The sequence below is a fragment of the Petaurus breviceps genome, unplaced genomic scaffold, assembly GCF_028583685.1.
Source record: "Petaurus breviceps papuanus isolate PSGF00001 unplaced genomic scaffold, PetGlider_PUasm1.0 208, whole genome shotgun sequence".
Taxonomy (NCBI): Eukaryota; Metazoa; Chordata; class Mammalia; order Diprotodontia; family Petauridae; genus Petaurus; species Petaurus breviceps.
Genome location: NW_027185852.1, coordinates 28,506,721 through 28,514,140, shown reverse-complemented (window position 1 = coordinate 28,514,140; position 7,420 = coordinate 28,506,721). Strand labels below are relative to the sequence as shown.

Sequence of the window (7,420 nt, the reverse complement as noted above, 5' to 3'; positions counted from 1 at the left end):
GAGAGAGAGAGAGAGAGAGAGAGAGAGAGAGAGAGAGAGAGAGAGAGGCAGATAAAAAAGGACACAGGGGAAATAACAGAGGGAGGAAGGGATACTGTAGGATAGAGATGTATAAGAGAGAATGAGTGACAGAGTGAAAGGAGAGATAGGAGATAGGAGAGAGAGGAAGGGAGAGAGGGAGAGAAAAAAAGTAATGCTAGAGCTCAGTACTGAAGGAACAGGTGGTGCCATGAGAACAAAGATATCAAGTAGGGAGGTACCTTAGAGGTTATCTAGCCCAACCTTCTCATTTTGATAGATTGAGAAAACTGAGGCACAGAGAAGTCCAATGGATGACTCAGAGTCACACAGCAGGTGTCAGACTCAGAACCTGGGATGAGCTCCTTAGATTCCCAAGCCAGGCCTTTCTTCTCCCTAGTTGGGTGCCTTGAGAATCAATTGACTAATGGGTCCCTAGAAAATGGTGGTGAGTCAGCTAGCCATCCATGCATGAAATGCTGCTGTTAACTTTGTCTCTTTGCTTTCTCATACTCTCCAGAGCCAGTCAGCAGGCTCTGTTGACTCCCCTTCAGTCATAGGGCTGTAGGCACTAGGCTTTTTTGGCATGGGGGTGGGATGCCCACCTCTGGGAAATCTGTGGTGGAATGCTCTAGGGATCTGCCCTTGGCCTTATTCCATTCCATACTTACAGGTTGGGACCCATGGCTCCAGGGCTGATGGAGTGAGGCCTGAAGAAGAGGACAGTCAGCAGGGAAGGAGGAAATAGGAAGCAGGTGTGGAGGGAGCTCACTTCAGAGGTACTGCATTGTCTGAGTGAAGGTTGAGGCCATGTTCTTTCTCTCTTTCCTTCCAGGTACTCAAACACCTACATCCAAGCTGTGCATGACCTAAGCTACCTGCTGATTTCTCGGATACGGAATGGATTCCATCACAATGATGCCATCTACTGGTTCAGCTTTTCAGGCCGCAGAACCCGCCAGGCTGCACAAAAGGCTCATCAGTACACAGGTATTGCCTACCTGGATAGGTCTGTCTAGGTGATCTCAGCACATTGTCAACACCCCAGGAGTCTAGAGACTGCCAGAAGGAACCTTAGCAGGCCTAGGGCAATAGAACAGCCTTTAGACATCACTGGGTCCATTTGAGACCAAAGATGTCATTTGCCCAGGTTCATACAGGTGGTAGGTAGGTTGTAGAGTCAGGATTCAAGACCAGATCTTCTGATTCCAAATCCATGGCTCTGTCCAGTATACTGTGACATCCCCATTTCTATCTCTTGTCACACATCCCCATTGCTATCTCTTTTCCTTCCCATCCCTTTTATCTACCCATATCATACTGTTCATTCCTTTTCCCCCTTTGTCTGTATATTCCAAACACTCCCTTCACATCCCCCACTCCTTTCTTTGATCTCTTCTTTCCAATTCCTCCAAATTCCTCTTTCTCCACCCCTTTCTCATTCTTCTGTCCCTCCCCGCTTCACTCTCTTCATCCCCTTTAGCCTCCTTCCTCCCCCTGCCCCCACCAGGGGTCAGGACCATTCATTCACACAGGAATTTTACAAAAGATTTGAAACCATGTCAACACAAGCAATCCACCCCCAGTCTCAAGCCTCCCACCTACACATACACATTCCGAGATGCCCAGAGATAACACTGGAGGGGGGGCATTGAGGAGGGCCCAGAATTTTGCAGAATCTCCCTCATACCAAAGCACACAGAAATGTGTATCTCCATACAAGCCCAAGCAGGCACTTGCATGTGGTCAGGTTTTCCCATATATTCATAGATATGTGTACAGTTGAGGGGATGGAACAGGAAACAGTAGACATTTAGGATCTCCAGTACTGGTATAGGAGGCCCTTGACCACCAAGGAGTAAGACAACACCTTTTGAAAATGGACACTCCCCATGGCTTCCACCAAAGATTTTCCCCATACTCTCTCTCCCCTTTCTGCTACTGAGGTCAGGGCTCTGGCACGGCATTCTCATCCCCGGGAAATATAAGAGCCCATAAGAAGAAAAGAAAAAAGGCAGGAAGCAAGGAAGGAAAGAAGGAAGGAAGGAAGGAAGAAAACAAAATTTAGCATGTACTATGTGCCAAAAACTGTGCTAAATTCTGGGGACATAAATTCAAGCAAAAAGAAAGATAGTTCCCAAACTTGAGAAATTTACATTCTAATGGGGAAAAAACACACAAAAAGGTAGCTGAAGAGCTGGGAGAGGGGGAAATGATTTTATGCCAGACCTGGCATGGGGACATGATTTTAAAGTCTGAAAAGTGAGGACAGGAGGGGAATGAAGGCAAAGCAGCCTGTGCCCTTCCACAAAATGAAGGTTTCAGAAGAAACTAACCATTAGGAGAGGAGGGCAAGCTTGAGGAGGGATATCCCACTGTGAGAAGGGCACAGGGGAGGTTAGATGTTCCAGGATGAGGAGGTCCTAGGTGCTAAGGCAAGTTCCAGGAGAATATAGCAGCAGAGACATGGGTTTGAAATCTGGGGAGCTAAGAGCTGTGAAGGCCTTCCCAGGGCTTCTAGCCAACCCATCCATTTTATGTAGCAATCTTTGTTTCTTCAGAAAGGATAATGCAGGTTCTGCTTAGACATAGCTAGGAAGAGGGGTATTGCTGCAACTTAGCATCTCCCTCTCTAGGAATTTCTCCTGCTGATCCTCATTTAAGCTCTCTGAAGCTCCAATGAGCAGTTCCTCTATTCATCTGTGAGGCAGCTTGGGGCAGGGCAAAGATCTCTAGATATGCATGGCCATCTCTCAGGGGTTTGAGGATTCCTGCTCCATGACTGCAATTTGCTTTCCTGGAGCAGACCAGGTGATTCGGAGGAGAAAGCAGCAACTGGAACAGGAAGGAGAGCTGGAGACCATCTCCAAAAAGAGACACTTGGATTTCCTGGATATTCTCCTTTGTGCCAGGGTGAGCATCATGGGTCGTTAAGGCTCATCCCATGGGAAGAGGGTTGGGTGAAGAACTTGTCCTTGCCCTAATAACTTAATTCTGACCGTTTATCTCTAGTTTTTGTAGCATCTCAGAGCTGGAAGGAACCTGAGAGAGTACCTGCCTTACTTTCACTCTCAATGTACCAACTTTCTCTGAAGCAAGACTTCTTAACCTGGGGTGTTAATTTGTTTTGGGGGAAAATTCCATCATTATTGTCCCTCACACGTGGTTTCCTTTAGAATCCCTTTGCTTTATTTTGTGTATTCTGAGAAGGGGTCCATGGGCTTTGCCAGACTGCCAAAGGGATCATGACACATAGATTAAAGACCCTTGCTTTCCAATCTCCCTGACAAGTTGTGATCTCACTCTCTGTTCTAAAGCCTCTTGATGGGGAGTGGTCTCCTTCCTCAGGCAGCCTGCACCATTGCTGGACAGCTCTCATTGTTAGGAGCTTTATTCTTCTCTCAAGTCAAAATGTTTCCCTGTGAGCCTCATCCACTGGTCCTTGTTCTGTTCTCTGAGGCTGAACAGAGTGATTTGTATTCTCCTGTGTGATAACCTTTCACATATGAGAAGAAGGTAACCATGTCCCACACCCCTAGTGTTCTCCAGGGTGAATGTTCCTAGCTCCTTTACCCAGTCCTGACATGGTATAGTTTCAGGACCCTCTAACTATCCTGCTTGCTCTTCTTTGGACTTTCTCTAAGTAGCCTGTGATGCCCATAACTAAACCCAGTACTCCAGATGGAGTTTTACCAGGGGAAGACCAACAGGACAATGGCATCTCATGCTCTGCATGGTAGACTTCCAGAGACGTCCATAGACTGGACACACCCATTTAGTCCAGTTAGGTAGCAGGTCACCCTGAGGCCCTCAAAGATGACTGACAAGAAGGGCTTTTCTCCCCTCAGTCAGAGAGTGGGAACAGTCTGACGGATGAAGAGCTGAGGGCCGAGGTGGACACATTCATGTTTGAGGGCCACGACACCACTGCCAGTGCCATTTCCTGGCTCCTGTATGCCATGGCCACACATCCTGAGCATCAGCAGAAATGCCGGGAGGAGATCAGGGGAGTCCTGGAGGATGGGGCCTCCATCACCTGGTAAGTACTCAGGAGAGAGAAGGAAAGGGGCTCTTTCTTACAGAGCCTGCCCTGTCCTCCCAATGACTCTGTACAAAAAACAAACAAAAAAAAAAGCTTGGCTTTTGTGAATGTTGTGGGACAGGACAAAAACTTTTGAGATGATTAGAATACTGTTTGCTCCTGTTTGCATTTCCTTGATTCTCCCTTGGGATGAATCAATCAGTCAGGTAAAATGCACTGTTCTAGGTACTGTGGACACAAAAACAAAAATCAAAACAGTCCATAACCTCGAGGAGCTTACATTGTGAGTAATAATAAAAAAAGAGAAGATGGGAATATGGTCTCTCCTCTCACATAGCTACCACCCACCCTGGTTCAGAGCTTTGTCACCTCTGTCCTGGACTATTGCAATGGCTTTCTAATTGACTTCACTTATCCTCCACTAAGCTACCAAAGTGATCTTTTTGAAGCATGGATATGACCGTGTTTCCCCACTCCCCACTCAATGAATTCTAGTAGTTCCCTGTTTCCTTCTTGATCAAATATCAAATTTGCTGATATTTCAAGCCTTTCACAATGTTACCCTTCTTACCTTTCCGGGTTTTTTATTTAATGACATATTTCTCTCCATGCATTCTATGATCTAGCTACACTGTGGAGAGTTAAAATAATTGAGGAGACAGATTCTGAGCTATGCAATTCATTTGCAGATAAACATAGCGACTGGGTCAAAGGACCCTCAGGAGGCATGGAGACCCTGAAAACAGGTTTTGCACAGATTTTTAACATATTAAAAGATGATACACAGGATACAAAACATGATATAGAATTAGGTATGCTGATTTCTTATTGGAGGAAAGATTAGGGACTCTCCAAGTTGGGGGGGAGGGGTGTAGAGTGAGCAAGTGAAACTTTCAGGAAAACAACAAAATGGAGGCTGTTTGCAAAATGGAGTCAGTGTTGATTCTCCCAACTCTCCCCTTTGAACCTTGGGGCTAAATTTATAAAGTTTTTTTATATGTTCATTATCAGCATTGGGAAAGACGGTTTCAAATAGTTTAGAATAATAGCTAACATAGAGTCTAAGAATAATAATAATGCATAAAACAAAGACAGTCTATTTTCCTGTGGTGACTAATATACCATTCTCTTACAACCAAGTGAACCATGAAGAAGGATTCCACTAGGGGTCATTTGGTTTAGGCAATTGCATTTCTGCTATAACCTGTTGGATTTTATGAAGGCTTGTCCTGATTTCTTCTGATAGGTTAATGTAGGAAAAAGAAGATTGATTGATCATAGCCAGGCTCCTCCCCATAACATCATACAATTTTGTAAGACTATTTGTGCTTAAGAATTGACTTGATTTGGAGGGTGTGGATGGACTCCCTCGTGGCCTGTCTGAATTTCTCAGTTTCAAGTGAGAGGCTTCTAACAGCCTGCTCTAGGGCTGCAACCCCTTTAAATGGAAATAGAGACCAGGGGATCTCATCTCTAGCCCATATTCTTTCATAGAGTTTTGGATTGTATTCATGTCTCCATTAGTTAGGGTCTCTCCTCTTTTTTGATATTTAAACCACCATGCTCCCAAGTTTCTTGTAGTTTTCTTCCCACTAGTTCTATGGTATGATTAAAGACTGATACTGGGAGGGTCAAACAGACAATTCCACACATCCCAAATAAACATCACTGCCACAAATAAAGAATTGTCCAGGGGCTACTAGCTCCTGAGGAATTTGAAGAAGGGGAGGGAATATGTAACTCCTCCAAAGGTTCAATTATTCTTATAGTATAAATTTGTACTGAAGGTTGCATCATTGGGGTGGCTAGGTGGTGCAGTGAATAGAGCACTGGCCCTGGAGTCAGGAGGACCTGAATTCAGATCCAGCCTCAGACACTTGACATACTAGCCATGTGACCTTGGGCGAGTCACTTAACCCCAACTGCCCTGCAAAACAAAACAAAAGTTGCATCATTCTTGGTCCACCTAGAGTCATTATAAGTAAGGTTGGTCAAAGAAATACATTGAGGTTTGTTGTCTTTAATCCCATCAAAGAGCCAGGATTTTAGCATGAATAAAAGGGTCTCCTTTGGTAATAGCAGGAAAAACAAAAGGCAATCTTCAAATCTTCTAAATCTACAGTGTTATTAGGACCTGACTTCTTGGTTACACAGAAATGAAAACTCAGAAGGGGTGGGGCAAGCATAAGTAATACAGTTCTGAATTTGATGAGTCCCATCAAATTTGAAAAAATAACTTGTTTGTTATAAAGTTGGGTCAATGATATTGGTCTTGATTTGTTATCTTCTGTTTTTCTTCTGGGGGCATAAATACTACAAGTGGCTAAAGCAAAGGGTGTAAAAAAAGTCCTTTAAAATATGGTGTTTTAAGATATCCAGAGTCAATGGGTATGGGAGAATTTGATTTTCAGTACTAGGGAATACTATCTATCCATCCATCAGGGTTGTTCTGATGGATAGGATGACAAACCCAGCATCCATAGGACCCAATTGCTCTAAGATGATGCAAAGCATGTTCTACATCACCATGGAGTTTACTGATAGAATTAAGTCTTTTCCAATCCTCTTGGGAGATGTGATTTTGGAAAAAACAACCAGAAAGAACAGTGGAATTAAGCAATAACAAGGAAATTAGTAAGATTTAAAACATAGGAGTATGACTGGGAGGCATAAAACAAATGGTATTGCAAAAAGTATACATTTTCCCCATAGATGACAATTTTTTATTCTCTGGATTAACTGGGGAAAGATAAACACTAGGTAGGACTATTAAGATAAAACAAAGCACAATAGATTTTTGGATACATTGCTCTCACAGGCAACAGTAAGGAGAGAGTTTTATATGGGTACGGTGTATCCAACAGTCTTTTTCTCTGATCTTGATTGCAGTTGGGATGGTCAGCAATACTTTGAATGGGACTTCCCAGGCAGGTTGAGTTCCACTAATCCACTGGAAATTCTTGATGTAGACCTTAACTCCAGGGTGAAAATCTTCCAGTGAAAAGTCCAGTGGCCTGGTCTGTGCTGCAGCCCCTGCATTGTGAAGTTCCCTCAGTCTATTTTGTAATTCCTGTATGTAAGAAGCAAAAGAAGTATCTCCTCCCAGTAACAATGTATGTACTGGGGAGAAAGGTTCTACCTTCACAGGAGGGTGACCAAAAAGCATTGCAAAAGGAGAGCAATGGAATGCCCACCTGGGAGGTTAATGGGATACAGCATCTTCCCTGCCCATTAACAGGCCTCTGGTGTAGCCCCCTGGGGGGAGGGACTTGCCTAAGGAGGAGCTTGCTTGTAGGAAGGCTTCCACACCTGTAGGTACTAAGTTGATTAGGCACTGAGTCACAGGGTTGTGATGCCTTC

The 7,420-nt window shown here is 44.2% G+C and overlaps 1 protein-coding gene and 1 long non-coding RNA gene across 2 annotated transcripts in view; both read left to right on the top strand.

Moving 5' to 3' along the window:
* Nucleotides 1-975, top strand: part of LOC138165372 (uncharacterized) — a 1,936-nt gene extending 961 nt beyond the window's left edge. Inside the window, exons 2-3 of the long non-coding RNA XR_011169346.1 lie at nucleotides 692-773; nucleotides 854-975. This is a non-coding gene — a long non-coding RNA (uncharacterized lncRNA). The remainder of the gene's footprint in view (nucleotides 1-691; nucleotides 774-853) is intronic.
* LOC138165371 (cytochrome P450 4A6-like) overlaps nucleotides 1-7,420 on the top strand; it is an 88,876-nt gene that overhangs the window by 65,691 nt on the left and 15,765 nt on the right. The gene's annotated exons all lie outside the window — the stretch shown is intronic.